We start from the raw sequence: 19,589 nt of genomic DNA, 5'->3' as shown, positions 1-19,589 counted from the left end.
TGGGGGGACAGTGTAGAGGGAGCTTTACTCTGTATCTAACCCCGTGCTGTCCCTGTCCCTGGGTGTGTTTGATGGGGGACAGTGTAGAGGGAGCTTTACTCTGTATCTAACCCCGTGCTGTCCCTGTCCTGGGGTTTAAGGAGAGGGAAGTGGCTGCACAGTATTGGGTTTATTACGTCCATAAACCAGACCAACTTCTCTCCCAAGTAAACGAATCTTAAAAGTCCCCAAGGGGGGATATTCTTCAATAATATCAATGCACACAGTCAATCTGTGAGAAGAACATTTTAATATTTAATTTTTCTCTGCTGTTCCTGTAAGTGAAAATATTTTATTAATGGAATAATAACTGAACTTCAATTCATCACCATTTAGGTGCAGTTTTGTTCACCTATCTTTGGGAAAGAATTCAGTGCCCTTGAGGGCTCAGGGAGAGGACTGAAGATTATTCCACATAATAGGAATTCAGTTCTTTGGAAAGGTTTCATTGTTGATTTTTCCTCTATCAAGAGTAGACTTTAAACTGAAATGTTCAAGGTTGAGCATTGTTTTCTTAAACCATCTGTCACGCTTTATTCTAGCAACCCCACGTTATCAGACTTGGGTCAGCTTCTCTCCCTCACGACATCACCAGTTCCCACTGTCAGTCCCTCTCGTGATTGTTCTGTCTCAGTTTGACGATCTCTATTTCCATTTCTCAGTCTCTTTCTAACTCTTTCCATTTTCGCTCTTCCATCAAACCCTCCCAGGACAGGGACAGCACAGGGTTAGATACAGAGTAAAGCTCCCTCTACACTGTCCCCTCCCCCCCATCAAACACTCCCAAGACAGAGACAGCACGGGGTTAGATACAGAGTAAAGCTCCTTCTACACTATCCCCCCCATCAAACATTCCCAGGACAGGGACAGCATGGGGTCAGATGCAGAATAAAGCTCCCTGTACACTGTCCCCCATCAAACACTCTCGAGATTGGGACAGCATGGGGTCAGATGCAGAATAAAGCTCCCTGTACACTGTCCCCCATCAAACACTCTGGGGATTGGGACAGTGTGGGGTCAGATATAAAATAGATCCTCCTCTACTCTTTTAGACTGAACATAAAATTGCCTCGACACTGTTCCCATCAAACTCTCACAAGACTGGGAGAGCAAGGAGTTAGATACAAGGCAAAGCTGCCCATACATCGTCCCCGTAAAGCCCTCCCAAGGAGTCTGATTAAGTGCCTATGTCTGGCTAAGGGACTAGTGGGGTATGGGCAGGGTGTGCCTGATCCTGATCCTCCCTTTCCAAATGGATCTGCTCACATCCCCAAAGAGATCTTACTGCTGCGCTAGATTTCCATGTCAGAGTTATGCAGTGAGAACTCCACTCCCGATCTTTCCTGCCTCTGTTGTCAGGAAACACCTGGGATATCAGGATCAGATTGTCACATTCCTGTTGATTCAGTTCTTTCCTGTCCGGACAGAGATACACAGTGGGATGGGAGAGTGGCAGTTACACATAGCATCCTGCAATGTTCACTAGTGTGCTTCTGTCTCAGATATGGAATCATCCATTCTTTATCCTCCAACCCCCAACAATCTGCCCCTTTAGGAGATCCAATCTTGGTGTCACCGAGCCACAATTTTGTGATCAGTCAGCCATGAATCAATTTGGTCGCTCTGTCTTTTGCCTCAGAGTCAGAAGATTGAGGAATTTATTTCTACCAGAGGAACCTGATAATTGAGGCGAACTCTAGTGCAGTACCGATGCACTGCCAGAAATTTGCCTTTCGAATGAGATTTTAAACTGAAGCTCCACTTGCCTTCCCATATTGACAGAGAAGATCCCACAGCTACTATTTGAAGCGCTCTGATGGATTCACACTGGCATTCTGGAATCATTATTTATCTTGCAAACCAGCATTGCTAAAAACTAAAGATGATCTGGGCATTATCGCATTGCTGTACGTGGGAGTGTGCTGTACATTGCAATGGTAGCTCCACTTAATAAATATTTAGTTCTTGGTAAAACACTTCAATGATGTCTCAGTGTTGTGAAGGACAATCAATCTTTCTTCAGAACCTTTCCCACCTTCTCCAACCTCAATAATCACTTGCTCTCAATGGGATTCTGCTCTTTATGTTGCTGCACTGAAATTAACCTCTTTCCACTGTAAATGCATTGATTTGATTCCATGCCTTTTTCCCCCAAGTCTCCGAATGTGTTTATAGAATCAAAGAGGCATACCGCGTGATATGGAGGCCGCACGGCCTATTAGGGCTTTGCTAACCATTCCAAAGACCTGTCTAGTTTGACCCACTTGATCTACACTTATCCTGTAGTCCTTCAACAATGCTGCAAAAAAACATTGAGATCAGTTCAGGACTGACCTCAAACTGAGGGATCTCACTACCCTCACCCTGAATAAACATTGCCTCTGTACAGTTACCCAGTGAGAGACTCTTACCCTGCTGAATAAACCCTGACTCTGTACGGTTACACAGTGAGTGACCCTTACCCTGCTGAATAAACACTGACTCTGTACGGTTACACAGTGAGAGACCCTTACCCTGCTGAATAGACACTGACTCTGTACGGTTACACAGTGAGTGACCCTTACCCTGCTGTATAAACACTGACTCTGTACAGTTATACAGTGATTGACCCTTACCCCGCTGAATAAACCCTGACTCTGTACAGTTACCCAGTGAGAGACCCTTACCCTGCTGAATAAACCCTGACTCTGTACGGTTACACAGTGAGTGACCCTTACCCTGCTGAATAAACCCTGACTCTGTACGGTTACACAGTGAGTGACCCTTACCCTGCTGAATAAACATTGCCTCTGTACGGTTACACAGTGAGTGACCCTTACCCTGCTGAATAATCACTGACTCTGTACGGTTACACAGTGAGTGACCCTTACCCTGCTGAATAAACACTGACTCTGTACAGTTACACAGTGAGTGACCCTTACCCTGCTGAATAAACATTGCCTCTGTACAGTTACCCAGTGAGAGACTCTTACCCTGCTGAATAGACACTGACTCCGTACGGTTACACAGTGAGTGACCCTTACCCTGCTGAATAAACACTGACTCTGTACGGTTACACAGTGAGTGACCCTTACCCTGCTGAATAATCACTGACTCTGTACGGTTACACAGTGAGTGACCCTTACCCTGCTGTATAAACACTGACTCTGTACGGTTACACAGTGAGTGACCCTTACCCTGCTGAATAAACACTGACTCTGTACAGTTACACAGTGAGTGACCCTTACCCTGCTGAATAAACACTGACTCTGTACGGTTACACAGTGAGTGACCCTTACCCTGCTGAATAAACACTGACTCTGTACGGTTACACAGTGAGTGACCCTTACCCTGCTGAATAGACACTGACTCTGTACGGTTACACAGTGAGTGACCCTTACCCTGCTGAATAGACACTGACTCTGTACGGTTACACAGTGAGTGACCCTTACCCTGCTGAATAAACACTGACTCTGTACGGTTACACAGTGAGTGACCCTTACCCTGCTGAATTGACACTGACTCCGTACGGTTACACAGTGAGTGACCCTTACCCTGCTGAATAGACACTGACTCTGTACGGTTACACAGTGAGTGACCCTTACCCTGCTGAATAAACCCTGACTCTGTACGGTTACACAGTGAGTGACCCTTACCCTGCTGAATTGACACTGACTCCGTACGGTTACACAGTGAGTGACCCTTACCCTGCTGAATAGACACTGACTCTGTACGGTTACACAGTGAATGACCCTTACCCTGCTGAATAAACCCTGACTCTGTACGGTTACACAGTGAGTGACCCTTACCCTGCTGAATTGACACTGACTCCGTACGGTTACACAGTGAGTGACCCTTACCCTGCTGAATTGACACTGACTCCGTACGGTTACACAGTGAGTGACCCTTACCCTGCTGAATAGACACTGACTCTGTACGGTTACACAGTGAATGACCCTTACCCTGCTGAATAAACCCTGACTCTGTACGGTTACACAGTGAGTGACCCTTACCCTGCTGAATAGACACTGACTCCGTACGGTTACACAGTGAGTGACCCTTACCCTGCTGAATTGACACTGACTCCGTACGGTTACACAGTGAGTGACCCTTACCCTGCTGAATAGACACTGACTCTGTACGGTTACACAGTGAATGACCCTTACCCTGCTGAATAAACCCTGACTCTGTACGGTTACACAGTGAGTGACCCTTACCCTGCTGAATAAACACTGACTCCGTAGGGTTACACAGCGAGTGACCCTTACCCTGCTGAATAAACACTGACTCTGTACGGTTACACAGTGAGTGACCCTTACCCTGCTGAATAAACACTGACTCTGTACAGTTACACAGTGAGTGACCCTTACCCTGCTGAATAAACCCTGACTCTGTACGGTTACACAGTGAGTGACCCTTACCCTGCTGAATTGACACTGACTCCGTACGGTTACACAGTGAGTGACCCTTACCCTGCTGAATAGACACTGACTCTGTACGGTTACACAGTGAATGACCCTTACCCTGCTGAATAAACCCTGACTCTGTACGGTTACACAGTGAGTGACCCTTACCCTGCTGAATAAACACTGACTCCGTAGGGTTACACAGCGAGTGACCCTTACCCTGCTGAATAAACACTGACTCTGTACGGTTACACAGTGAGTGACCCTTACCCTGCTGAATAAACACTGACTCTGTACAGTTACACAGTGAGTGACCCTTACCCTGCTGAATAAACCCTGACTCTGTACGGTTACACAGTGAGTGACCCTTACCCTGCTGAATTGACACTGACTCCGTACGGTTACACAGTGAGTGACCCTTACCCTGCTGAATAGACACTGACTCTGTACGGTTACACAGTGAATGACCCTTACCCTGCTGAATAAACACTGACTCTGTACGGTTACACAGTGAGTGACCCTTACCCTGCTGAATAAACACTGACTCCGTAGGGTTACACAGCGAGTGACCCTTACCCTGCTGAATAAACACTGACTCTGTACGGTTACACAGTGAGTGACCCTTACCCTGCTGAATAAACACTGACTCTGTACAGTTACACAGTGAGTGACCCTTACCCTGCTGAATAAACACTGACTCCGTAGGGTTACACAGCGAGTGACCCTTACCCTGCTGAATAAACACTGACTCCGTACGGTTACACAGTGAGAGACCCTTACCCTGCTGTATAAACACTGACTCCGTACGGTTACACAGTGATTGACCCTTACCCTGCTGTATAAACACTGACTCTGTACAGTTATACAGTGATTGACCCTTACCCTGCTGAATAAACCCTGACTCTGTACGGTTACACAGTGAGTGACCCTTACCCTGCTGAATAAACACTGACTCTGTACAGTTACACAGTGAGTGACCCTTACCCTGCTGAATAAACCCTGACTCTGTACGGTTACACAGTGAGTGACCCTTACCCTGCTGAATAAACACTGACTCTGTACGGTTACACAGTGAGTGACCCTTACCCTGCTGAATAAACACTGACTCTGTACAGTTACACAGTGAGTGACCCTTACCCTGCTGAATAAACACTGACTCTGTACGGTTACACAGTGAGTGACCCTTACCCTGCTGAATTGACACTGACTCCGTACGGTTACACAGTGAGTGACCCTTACCCTGCTGAATAAACCCTGACTCTGTACGGTTACACAGTGAGTGACCCTTACCCTGCTGAATAAACCCTAACTCTGTACGGTTACACAGTGAGTGACCCTTACCCTGCTGAATAGACACTGACTCTGTACGGTTACACAGTGAGTGACCCTTACCCTACTAAATAAACACTGACTCCGTACGGTTACACAGTGAGTGACCCTTACCCTGCTGAATAGACACTGACTCTGTACGGTTACACAGTGAGTGACCCTTACCCTGCTGAATAAACCCTGACTCTGTACGGTTACACAGTGAGTGACCCTTACCCTGCTGAATAAACACTGACTCTGTACGGTTACACAGTGAGTGACCCTTACCCTGCTGGAGAAACACTGACTCTGTACGGTTACACAGTGAGTGACCCTTACCCTGCTGAATAAACACTGACTCTGTACAGTTACACAGTGATTGACCCTTACCCTGCTGTATAAACACTGACTCTGTACGGTTACACAGTGAGTGACCCTAACCCTGCTGAATAAACCCTGACTCTGTACGGTTACACAGTGAGTGACCCTTACCCTGCTAAATAAACACTGACTCCGTACGGTTACACAGTGAGTGACCCTTACCCTGCTGAATAGACACTGACTCTGCATGGTTACACAGTGAGTGACCCTTACCCTGCTGAATAATCACTGACTCTGTACAGGTTACACAGTGAGTGACCCTTACCCTGCTAAATAAACACTGACTCTGTACAGTTACACAGTGAGTGACCCTTACCCTGCTGAATAAACACTGACTCTATGCAGTTACACAGTGAGTGACCCTTACCCTGCTAAATAAACACTGACTCTGTACGGTTACACAGTGAGTGACCCTTACCCTGCTGAATAAACACTGACTCTATGCAGTTACACAGGGAGTGACCCTTACCCTGCTGAATAAACACTGACTCTATGCAGTTACACAGGGAGTGACCCTTACCCTGCTGAATAAACACTGACTCTGTACAGTTACACAGTGAGTGACCCTTACCCTGCTGAATAAACACTGACTCCGTACGGTTACACAGTGAGTGACCCTTACCCTGCTGTATAAACACTGACTCTGTACAGTTACACAGTGAGTGACCCTTACCCTGCTGAATAAACACTGACTCTATGCAGTTACACAGGGAGTGACCCTTACCCTGCTGAATAAACACTGACTCTATGCAGTTACACAGGGAGTGACCCTTACCCTGCTGAATAAACACTGTCTGTACAGTTTCACGGGGAGCGACCCTTACCCTGAATAGTTTAGTAATTGGGTTTAATGCTACAATGCTGAAATTGACTGTTCTGTTTCCACTTGCTGCCAGGAGTGGTGATTTTTGTTCTTATTTGCTTTTTATTGACTTTTTTGTTTGTCCATGGCTGTTTTGCTGAAAGGCTTGTGTGAGCTCCAGTCCTTTTATTGTGGTGATTGATCGGAGTTATGGGGATCACTGGTTTTGCAAGCAGTAAGACTTGTTACAGAAAGCAATATACAAAGAGAGCTCAGTGCTTCACCTTTACCCCATTCACTCTCAGTACATGGGCATCATGAGCATTTATTGAACAGCAACAACTGACCAAATTTCCTCAGACAGCACCTTCCAAATCTGTGGCTTCTACTGCCCAGAAGGACAATGGAACGTGGGAGCACCATTGTCCGCAAGTTCCCTTTGGAGCTGCTCACCATCTTCACTCTGAACGATCTTGCCAGTTGCTGCCCTGGAGAGGGTGGTGGTGAGCTGCCTTTATGAAGTCCACGTCACGTTGAAAGGGAAGGAGTTGCAGGATTTTGACTCAGTGACACTGAAGGATTGGCTGTTTGGTTCCCAGTCTGGACAGTGCGTGGGGTTTGGAGAGGGACCTTGCAGGGGGTTGGTGTTGCCAGGTGCCTGCTGCCTTGACTCTCCATGGTGGTGGAGGCTGCAGATTTGGAAAATACTGTTGGAGGAGAATTGGTGAGTTGCTGAAGTTTATACATAACAGCAGACAAAATGAGGGACAGGAGTATATTGTTCAGCCTTTTGAGCCTGTTCTGCTCTTCAGTAAGATCATGGCTGATTTGCTCACTGCATATACCTGCGTACCAACTCACCCTTCCACCCATGACCTTTCAACCCCATACTTGGCAAGAATCTACCTACTTCTGCTTGGATAGATTCAATGACGCTGCTCCTACTGCCTTTCGAGGGAGGGAATTCCAAAGTTATCTTGTAGATGGCATGCACAGCCGCTTTGGGAGTGGATGATTAAGGTAGTGGATGAAATGATGATCTAACAGGCTGCTGTGTCCTGAATAATATTGAGCTACTCCAACAGTATTGGAGCTGCACCCACCCAGCCAGCTTTTGTAGATGGTGGACAAACTTTGGGAAAATACAAATGTCCAGCCTCTGACATCTCTTGTGTCCAATGTATGTATGTTTTGCTTAGCATGTGCTGATTCCAACTACAAATGAGATCAATGAGAAATAGTATCTGCCATGACCTCAGGATCAAAGTACTGTACACCTTTTGGAGTGCAGGCAATGTAGTAATGGAGGAAATTCAGGGGCCAATCTGTGAACAACAATCTCCCACAAATGGCATTGACCTGTTGGTGTGTTTTTAGTGATGCTTTTCAGTTAAATGGTAAATATTGTCTCTGCAGTTCTTCAAAATAGTGTCATGGAATCTCTGTTGAAGGGTTACACTCAAAACGTTGACTTCTCCACCTCCTGATGCTGCCTGGCTTGCTATGTTCTTCCAGCCTCCAAGTTGAAAGGGCAGACAAGGAGTTAATGGAAAGCCTCACATTGGCAGCCCCAATGGTATAGTAGTCCCTCCGTGCTGACACTCTAACAATGCCCACTAACTCAGCATTGGTGCTCCATCAGCGCTGACTCTCTGACAGTGCGGCGCTCCCTCAGCACTGACCCTCCGACAATGCAGCGCTCCCTCAGCACTGACCCTCTGACAGTGTGGCGCTTCCTCATTGCTGAGCCTCCGACAGTGTGGCACTCACTCATTGCTGACCCTCCAACAGTGCAGAGCTCCCTCGGCACTGACCCTCCGACAGTGCAGCACTCCCTCAGCACTGACCCTCCAACAGTGCAGAGCTCCCTCGGCACTGACCCTCCGACAATGCAGCGCTCCCTAAGCACTGACCCTCTGACAGTGTGGCGCTTCCTGATTGCTGAGCCTCCGACAGTGTGGCACTCCCTCAGCACTGACCCTCCAACAGTGCAGAGCTCCCTCGGCGCTGACCCTCCGACAGTGCAGCACTCCCTCAGCACTGACCCTCCAACAGTGCAGAGCTCCCTCGGCGCTGACCCTCCGACAGTGCAGCACTCCCTCAGCACTGACCCTCTGACAGTGTGGCGCTTCCTCAGCACTGACCCTCTGACAGTGCAGCACTCACTCATTGCTGACCCTCCAACAGTGCAGAGCTCCCTCAGCGCTGACCCTCCGACAGTGCAGAGCTCCCTCAGCGCTGACCCTCCGACAGTGCAGAGCTCCCTCAGCGCTGACCCTCCGACAGTGCAGCACTCCCTCAGCGCTGACCCTCTGACAGTTGACCACTCTCTCAGTATTGACCGTCTGACAGTGTGGCACTCATTGAGCGCTGACCGTCTGACAGTGCGATGCTCCATCAGTACTGACTGTCTGACAGTGCGGCACTCCTCAGCACTGACCCTCCAACAGTGCAGCACTCGCTCAGTGCTGACCTTCCGACAGTGCAGCGCTCCCTCAGTGCTGACACTCTGACAGTGCGGCGCTCCCTCAGCACTGACCCTCTGACAATGTGGCGCTCCCTCAGCACTGACCCTCTGACAGTGTGGCACTCAGTGCTGACCCTCCAACAGTGCAGCACTCCCTCATTATTGACCGTCTGACAGTGTGGCACTCATTGAGCGCTGACCCTCTGACAGTGCGACGCTCATTGAGCGCTGACCCTCTGACAGTGCGACGCTCCATCAGCACTGACCCTCCGACAGTGCGACGCTCCATCAGCACTGACCCTCCGACAGTGCGGTGCTCCCTTAGCCCTGACCCTCCGACAGTGCAGCGCTCCCTCAGCACTGACCCTATGACAGTGCCCACTCCCTCAGCACTGACCCTCCGACAGTGCAGCGCTCCCTCAGCACTGACCCTATGACAGTGCCCACTCCCTCAGTGCTGACACTCTAACAATGCTCACTACCTCAGCATTGCCGTTCCCTCAGCAATGACTCTCTGACAGTGTGGCGCTACCTCAGCACTGACCCTCTGACAGTGCAGGGCTCCTTCAGTGCTGACCCTCTGACAGTGGCTACTCCCTTGGCACTGACCCTCCGAGTGCCCGCTCCCTCAGTGCTGACCCTCCGACAGTGCCCACTCCCTCAGCACTGACCCTCTGACAGTTGACCACTCCCTCAGTACTGACCATCTGACAGGGTGGCACTCATTGAGTGCTGACCCTCGGACAGTGCCCACTCCCTCAGCGCTGAACCTCTGATAGTGCAGTCCTCCCTCAGTGCTGACCCTCCGACAGTGCCCACTCCCTTGGCACTGACCCTCCGACAGTGCAGCGCTCGCTCTATGCTGACCCTTTGACAGTGCAGCGCTCCCTCAGTACTGACCGTCTGACAATGAGGTGTTTTCTCTCAGTGCTGCCCTTCTGAGAGTGATGCTCCATGAGCACTGATCTTCCCCCAGTATAGTGCTCCCTCAGGATTACATTGGTCATCTCAAACTGGAGTGGGGTGTGTGATCCCCCAGCTCTGTGGCTCAGAGGCGAGAGTACAGCTCACTGTTTCAGGACTGCCATTTGTTGAAGGTGGGAACCTCTCTGGTCTGTGTGTCCACTAGCAATCAGGAGTGAGGCATGTGGACTCATTTCCATTTCAGTCTGTTTCCTCTGTTGGAAGGAGGGAGGGGAAACATTTTGCTCCCATTTGCAACGGTCATAAATTCAGCTTGGAAATCAATAAGTTAGGAGAAGGATAGAGTGGAGCTCAGTCTGATTTTTTTTTTCCCCAACGGTAATAATTGCTGCCTCGATTGGTTTCCAGTACTCGGTAACCATGACAACCAGAACTCTTACCTCCTAGACCGCAGCTGCTGCCACAGTTTCTGTGGGTTTTTAGCTGTGCTGAAGCCGGGAGAGATCAAACCCTGTTCCTGCTTCAAGGACTGTGTGCAGAATGCTCCAACTCAAAGTGCAAAGCCACCTTGCTTGAATGTGCATGTTCTCAGGGCAGAAAAACCCGCATCCTCTGGGGATTCCAATTTAATCTCCATATCACTGCTGCAAGCAAACAAAACTGGAAAGCTGGGGTTTCAGGGGGCGTGTGGGTGGTGTATTATAGGAGTCATAAATTGTCAACTGGTAGTACAGAGTTTTAACCTTGCTGAAAAGAGAGATGCTGTTGAGGCTTTCCGTCTTGCAGTCATCAGGGTAAATGCAAGAATGCCAAACTTCACAACTGGTCACAACAATTTATACCACAGGAGAGTTTCTATGGACGAGGTTTATAAAATCGTGAGGGGCATGGATTGAGTGAATGGCCAAGGTCTTTTTCCCAGGGTAGGGGAGTTTAAAACTAGAGGAATAAGTTTAAGGTGAGACATTTAAAGGGGCAACTTTTTCAAGCAAAGGGTAATGTGCGTATGGAATGAGAAGGTAGTGTAATGCTGGTACAATTGCAGCATTTAAAAGGCATCTGGGTGGGTGTGTGAATAGGAAAAGTTAGAGGGATCCAAGCCAAATGCAGGCAAATGGGACTAGTTTAGTTTGGGACACCTGATTGCCATGGATCAGTTGGACTGAAGCGTCTGATTCTGTGCTGTTTGAATCCCTGAGTGCAAGATGAATAGTTTCAGCAGCAAGTCCTTTTCAGCACTGTTTGACTATTAAGTTGAAGATGTCTGCTTCTCAAAATTCATTTTGTTTAACTTTGCCTTAAAGGATATGAGATATAGGTCAGGTGCAAGGTTGAGATTGGCAAGCATCACCTAGTATGGTTGTGAAGAGTTTACTTGCTTTCCAATTAGCCGTAAGGACAGGATACTGTGGGGTTGGATATGTTGAGCTGCCAGTGGTGGGAGACTAAGGGGCTCAGGTAGTTGGTGGAAGGCACCTCCCAGAATGTATCCGAGCTGAGCTGGTAACTGTGGGAGGGGCACCAGATATATCTCTCTTGCTGGCAAGTGGCATCCCACTCACACTCACTCCATTCCCATAACCCCACATGGAGTTTTACCCATGGCTAACCCATCTGCACCTTCCCTGGACACTACAGGGCAATTACCCACGGCCAATCCACCCTAACCTGCACACCTTTGGATTGTGGGAGGAAACCAGAGCACCCGGAGGAAACCCTTGCACACATGGGGAGAATGTGCCAACTCCACACAGACACCCAAGGGTGGAATCAGAGCTGGTTCCCTGGTGCTGTGAGACAGCAGTGCTAACCGCTGGGCCACCGTGCTGCCCCTGTTAGCTGGGGCTCATTGAGTAGCAATCTCAACTTTGAACCAGAAGGTGGTTCAACTTTGGAATTCATGAACATATAGTCTAGGATAACACTGTGTTACAGTGCTACCACTGGGATTAGATGTTAAAGTGAGATCCCAGCTGTCCTCTTGTGTGGAAAGGGAAGATCCCATTGAAAGAGCAGGGAAGGTTCCTCTGTGTAGCCTAACCAACTTTTAACTCTTAAGCAATGTCTAAGATGAAAATAATAAGGTCACAGCCAGATTGCTGCATGTGGGAGCGTGCTATGTATGAGTTGCCTGCCATGTTTCCTACATTACAGTGATGGCTACACTTCTGAAGAGAGCGGGGGGGGGTGTGGGGAGTGGTTTGTCTTGGCTCAGCCTGCCTTGGTTTTTTATCGAGGTCAACACATCATTGTGTAAACACCCATTTGTGCTGCCACTGATTCACGACAACATCAAATGATTCTGGACCAAGATGGAAATGGCAGCCATACCCAGCACTTTGGTGCTGTTCCCACATCTGATAACCATTCTGGAAGTGGGGGGGGGAGGTGGGAGGGAGCAGTGTTAAAAACTAAACCTTGCTACCATTTCAGTTTTAAACACTTTAGATTGAGTTTCATAAATAGAATTCCCTTGCTGGGGAAATTGTCCAATTTCATAAGTGTTGAATGGGTGTTCAGACAAAGATACCCTTCACTGCACATGTGGCACTCAATGGCCTCCACCAGGAAGCTAATTAGCTATTACTGGACTTTGATGTTGTCTCCTAGGCAACGGGAACAGCACACTGCTGTTCCACATTCAAAGAATTTTTGTTGATGCTCAGTCTCTCACTGTGTCCCCTCTTTACATGTCACTCTTCCTCTGCCTTCCCTCTCTGTTCTCCCATTTCTCTCAGCCAATGGCCCTCAGAGCTTCTGTCCCTCTCTCTATTTCTCTCTCTCGCTCTTGGAATATATCTCAAGCCTTACTCCATTTCTGTCTGTCTGTATCTCTCTCTCTTTGTCTCTGTCCATTTCTGCCTCATTGCCTTCTCTTTCTACCTCTCTATTAGTCACTAAGGGCTGAATCTTACATACTTTTGACTCAGTCTGACTATGTCATGTTGACTATGTCATGTTGACTATGTCATGTTTTGTTTTTGGAAGATTTTTCACTGTGAGGCCTAGCGGGCTTTCTTGTTGGATCTTACCATTAATTGCCTCAAGAGCTATCTACAGCCCCCACAGTGTCACTCACATCTTGATTCCAGCCCTGTCTTACCATGTGCCATTCCAGGACAATTTGTCACTCGGTGCATATTGGGGAATTCACAAGTATTCCTTGCATCCTTGCCATCTTTAAAAGCACTGTGCACCCAGATAAGGCACTGACTGTCGGGAGTTATCCTCATACAGTCATAGCACGGAAACAGACCCTTCAGTCCAACCCGTCCATGCTGACCAGATATCCCAACCCAATCTAGCCCCACCTGCCAACACCCGGCCCATATCCCTCCAAACCCTTCCTATTCATATACCCATCCAGATGCCTTTTAAATGTTGCAATTGTACGGGCCTCCACCACTTCCTTTGGCAGCTCATTCCATACACGTACCACCCTCTGTGTGAAAAAGTTGCCCCTTAGGTCTCTTTTATATCTTTTCCCTCTGACCCTAAACCTATGCCCTCCAGTTCTGGACACCCCGACCCCAGGGAAAAGACTTTGTTCATTTACCCTATCCATGCCCCTCATGATTTTATAAACCTCTATAAGGTCACCCCTCAGCCTCCGATACTGCAGGGAAAACAGCCCCAGCCTGTTCAGCCTCTCGCTATAGCTCAAACCCTCCAACCCTGGCAACATCCTTGGAGATCTTTTCTGAACCCTTTCAAGTTTCACAACATCTTTCTGATAGGAAGGAGACCAGAATTGCATGCAATACTCCAACAGTGGCCTAGCCAATGTCCTGCGTGGTTCCTGACACTCGCCCCAGATAAGGGGAAAGTCTAGGAAGCATTCAGTCTGTCACTGTAAGTGCCACTGACCTCTCTGTCTGATGTCCCATGCTAACTCTATCCCTACTGCTGCGGCCACCTCTCAGTAAGGCTCCTGCTTTACCACTCTCATGATTCCTACCCATTCTTCCCATGCTTGCTGTGACCCACCTCAAGCCCACGATGCCACTAACCCCCTGCCGAAGCACTTGCTTGGCACACCCACTGTAGATGGTGCCCTGAACTGAAAGTAACAACTGTGTCAGCCATTTTCATGCTCCTAAAGAGAAGCCCTTGACTGATATCATAACTGTATCAGGGTCCCCACAAATGCCTGCTGATGACCATGGCAAGCTTCTGTCCTCTGTGTCAGAGTTAAACAACAGCAGTGTGATGAGAGTGGTATCATGAGGGGACAAACTGTGAAGAGGATAGCAAGGCAAAGCAGGGGTGCTGTCAGCATCCAGGCAGGTGCAGAGTGATGAGCGCTATGCGAGTGAGCACACAGACAAAGAAACAGCCAGGTGCAGTCTGTGAGAAGTAGGTGTGTCCTCTGAGCACACTGTGTCTTCACTGGAACATTACCGTGATAGATGCTGAGTGTAACTTTAAAATGGAGGAGCGTCCTGTAAGTGGGTCAGAACTGTGCCATGTCGGTTACCAATGCCTGTGGATGGGCGGGTGCCCACAGAGTGTGCCCTGAGATATTAATGCCTGATGTCCTTTGGAGCAAGCAGCAATCTGAATTCGCCAAGTTCTTAATCTGGTTTCTATGTTGATATCTAGCTTGTCTAGTAAGATAGAAAGCTGCATGTGAATGAGGTGATTGGGTCATTAACAAAGGGTCTAACGAACTTCAGTCACTGTTGATTGGCCGTTGCCTGCCCAGAATCTCACCCGAGCACTTGTGAAAAGATGTGAAAGATGGAGTGAGCTGTTCTACAATTCTACCACTAATCCTGTTGAAACCCCCACCGCTCAGACCCCTACCATATTCCACCCTTGTCTTTCTCACTCGCCATTGCTCCCCCTTCTTCACCATTTCACTCTCATTCACTCTGTTTTTCCTGTTTGTTTCTCTCTACTTCTCTCATCCGCTCTTTCTGTTACTTGCTCTCTCTCCCCTTTTTTGTCTCATTATGTCAGTTGCTTCTCTCTCTGTCTCCCCCATCTTCTTCTCCAATGCCTGTCTTTCTCCCTGCTTTCTTCACCTTTTGCCTCTCCCTATTCCTTTTCCTCTGCCTCCCATTCCCTCTCCCTTACAGTAACTGAGAAGTCTGCAGTTTCTCTCTTATCTGCTTTAAACAGCAACACCAGCAACCCCCCCACCACCACCCCCCCCCCCCAGCTCTCAATATCCTGCTTTATCTGTGATCTTCTTTGAAGTATGTTTAAGTTAATTCACGTCCCCTGAGCATCGCGCACCGAGGCCCCAGCACCAACCATTGGATTACCGAAGGGCACCACAACCTTGCATCAAACCTGTCACTAAATGTCAAGTTAAATGACTGAAAAATTAAACTCCCAGGAGATCGCTAAGATTGAGGCAGTCTTTCCAGTGGAAATGTAAGATCTACCTTGAATGGCTGTCGTTCTAGAATGACTCTACCCACACTGAGCCCTTTCCAGATAGGCTTACTCTTTCTCTCACCTGTCCTTTCTCAGTTTGGACTGTGTCCACTCCATTCTGGGATCTTAGATGCATTTAAATCTTCCTGCACACTCACTCTGTCAAAGTGAGGGTAAAATTGTCATAGTCTTACCAGACCACAGGACTGCTCTTTCGTTAGGGAGCAAGAGAGAGGGGTCAGGGATGGTTTAAGCTGAGGGTCAGCACAGTTCAGGTGAAGGGAGAGGTTGAGAAGGAGATCTCTTCATCGTAACCTCAGCCCAGTCAGAACTGAACCCACTCTGCTGTTGTCACTCAGTATCACAAACCAGCCATCCAGCCAACAGAGCTAGAACTGACAGAGGATTGTGGGGTTAAATCTCTTCTGAGAAACTTGTCAGCAAATTCAAAGCTGATGTTCCCGATGCTGTAGCGGTACTTGAAGGAATGCTGTACCGTCAGAGGTGCAGTCTGTTGGAATGATAGGTATACAGCACAGAAACCTGCAGCCCAATATGCTATCTCTCGTGTCTGCTCTATGAGGTGGGCGAGAAAGAAGGGAGCTCTACTCTGCTTATTCCTCAAAGCAGTTTAAAAGAACAGATGATCCGGTCTGTCATTTCTCAGCAAAGTGACAGAATGGTAGCTGTCAGGAACCTCATCTGTGCGTCTTTTGTTTAAAGTTGTTTTCTAGCCTGCGTAATGTGTTTTTGGCGATTAATCGTAGCCAAGAAAACCCAGACTGGGTTTTCAACAGACAAACGACTAGTCATGGCCAGCACTGACACTGTCCCTGGCTTGCTGCCCCCTCTCACAATGCCCAGGCAGAGGAGAGTTGGCAAGGGAGTGTTCCCCCTGCCCACGGCCCATTTCTTCCTTCCTCTCTAATGAAGGGTGCAGTCTGCTAATGTGAATGCAACAACATCATGACCCACTTGCAGTGTGTTGCATGGGGAGCAGTGTGGATGGCCATTTTGACATTGAGAGTATGTATTCCTATCTGGTCTGAGTCACATTGCTGTTTGTGTGAGCTCTCTGTGCACTTCCTGCAAAACAACAGTGCCCACACTTCAGAAAATACTAAATGGGCTGCAGAACACCAACAGGATGTTCCAGTCTTATAAACAGCACAATACAACTGAGGTTCCCTTTTTGACCATTTCTGTTCGGGAATCCCAATAGTATGGAAAGATGACATTCGGCCCATCGAGTTTGCACCAATCTTCCGAAGAGCATCCCACCCAGACCAAGCCTCCCACCCTATCCCTATAACCCTGCATTTCCCATAGCTAACCCACCTAGCCTGCACATCCCTGGACACTATGGGACAATTTCCCATGGCCGATCCACCCTAACCTGCACATCCCTGGGCACTATGGGGCAATTTCCCACGGCCAATCCACCTAACCTGCACATCCCTGGGCACTATGGGACAATTTCCCATGGCCAACCCACCCTAACCTGCACATCCCTGGGCACTATGGAACAATTCCCCATGGCCAATCCACCCTAACCTGCACATCCCTGGGCACTACGGGACAATTTCCCATGGCCAATCCACCCTAACCTGCACATCCCTGGGCACTATGGGACAATTTCCCACGGCCAATCCACCCTAACCTGCACCTCCCTGGACACTAAGGGCAATTTAGCATGTCTTTGGACTGTGGGAGATTTAGTGATTGTAACAAGGTCAACCAGGTGGACCTTATGGAATATGAGTTCCCTAATTGAGGCTATTAGTCTGGTCCAATCAGGGAACCTTGGCTGACAGATAGAAACAGGAGTGTTAATTGAATAAAGATTAGTGCACTTTGTGTCTCTCACTGTGTCTCACACCTGCACACATACCATGGGTGCTGGGGTAAAATAAGCACTACCGCAGTTAGGCGTTAGTGTGGGGGTTAATAAAAAAACAAAGAGAAAAAGAAAAAGAAAAAAAAAAGAAAAAGAAACAGGAGTGTTCTGGATGCTGCCGCAGGACATAGGAAGCAGGGCAGCGGTAGACATCCAAAACGTGGCCACTGCTATCCGACGCCTTAAAACGGTGGTGCTCGGACCCGACATAGTGCACCAGTTGGAGGACGCTCAGGTGTGCGGTGGGATCCCGTCCGCGCTCACCCCAGCCCGGACGGAATTTCACTTTGGCCCCAAGGTCCCATACTTCCCGCGGGAGCCTGTGCCCCACAACCTGAGCCGCCTCCGGAATTTTAATTTTGTTCCCTTCCAGGGGGTAAAAAAAGGAGGGCCTTATATAGACTGCTGCTGCACACCGTCCACCTCTTCTCCCTCATCCACCGTCCGGACACGCCTTGGCGTGCCCATTTGCCACCGGGCAGTGGGGATCCCCAGTGGAGGGCTCTCTACGCGGGAGTCCTGCCCCTTTCTCTCGGGGATCTGGGGTGGAGGGTGCTGCACGCAGCAGTCCCCTGCAACCGCAGATTGCGGTGGTTCACGGACTCCCAGCCCAACTGCTTGTTCTGTGGCGCTGTGGAGTCCGTGGACCATGTATATATTGGGTGTGGGCGTTTGCACTCCCTTTTTGACTTTCTTAAAAACCTCCTTCTCTGCTTTTGGTTGCACTTCAGTCCCACGCTCCTGATCTTCGGGCACCCGGTACGGAGGAGGGAGGGCAGGTCTGAAGACCTCCTCGTGGGTCTGCTCCTGGGCCTGGCCAAACTGGCCATAGACAGGTCGAGGCAGCGGGTCCTGGAGGGGGTCGTTAGGGCTGACTGCCTGCCCCTCTTCCGCGGTTACGTTAGAGCCCGGGTGTCTCTGGAAAAGGAGCACGCAGTATCCACCGACACCCTGGAGTTGTTCAGGGAGAGGTGGCCGCCGCAGGGAGTGGAGTGTATTATCTCTCCCTCCAACTTTATTTTGATTTAGTCCCTGCCCTCCCCTTCACTGTTTGATCACACAGCACTGCCCTTTGATGTGAAGGGCACTGCTTGTCACTGGCCACTCGGGTGTTTCCTTTCTTCCTGGTGGTGGAAATTTGAATAAAGATTCGTGCACTTTGTGTCTCTCACTGTGTCTCACACCTGCACACACAAATCATGGGTGCTGGGGAAAAAATAAGCACTACCGCAATTAGGCAGTAGTGTGGGGGTTAAGATAAAAAATTTTTTTAAAAAAACAGGAGTGTCCAACATCCTGACACTCTGAGAGCTTAAAAAAAACTAAACAAAAAAAAAGCCGGAGTGTTTAGATAAATAAGTGTCAGAGGTGCTGTTCACTCTGAGAGCTGGCTCTTGAGGGAGCTGGACTAGTAAAAATAAAAGAGGAAAAAGAAGAAATACGAGTGTCCGACCGCCTGCCCCTCTTCCGCGGTTACGTTAGAGCCCGGGTGTCTCTGGAGAAGGAGCACGCGGTGTCCACCAACGCCGTTAAGCTGTTCATGGAGAACTGGGCACTGCAGGGAGCTGAGTGTATTATCTCTCCCTCCAACTTTATTTTGATTTAATCCCTGCCCTCCCCTTCACTGTTTGATCACACAGCATTGCCCTTTGATGTGAAGGGCACTGCTTGTCACTGGCCACTCGGGTGTTTCCTTTCTTCCTGGTGATGGAAATTGAATAAAGATTTGTACAGTAAAAAAGCAACAGGAATGTCAGACATCCTATTTGCTCTGAGGGAGCTGGATCAGTGTCAAGGACTTTCCACATGTAAGTAAAGGGAGACTTGGTGACGGGATACCAGCCCGTGTGAAATTATTTCAAGGGGAAACCGGAGTACCTAGCAGAAATGCCCGTTGCTATTCTCATTTCACTGCAAGATGTCCCCCCCTCATGCCACCTCCTTTCAATCCTGCCGGTGAGGAACTTTTCACACGGGGTTGGGTTATAGGAAGCTGATCAT

General features: G+C 48.8%; 1 protein-coding gene across 2 annotated transcripts in view; it reads left to right on the top strand.

Moving 5' to 3' along the window:
• The window catches only part of LOC122547983 (small conductance calcium-activated potassium channel protein 3-like), a 153,249-nt gene that overhangs the window by 10,300 nt on the left and 123,360 nt on the right, over positions 1-19,589 (top strand). The gene's annotated exons all lie outside the window — the stretch shown is intronic.

This window comes from Chiloscyllium plagiosum, unplaced genomic scaffold (genome assembly GCF_037043375.1).
Source record: "Chiloscyllium plagiosum isolate Xiang-an unplaced genomic scaffold, Cpla_swu_hap1 HiC_scaffold_50, whole genome shotgun sequence".
NCBI classification, from domain to species: Eukaryota; Metazoa; Chordata; class Chondrichthyes; order Orectolobiformes; family Hemiscylliidae; genus Chiloscyllium; species Chiloscyllium plagiosum.
This window is presented reverse-complemented; position numbering and strand designations above follow the sequence as displayed.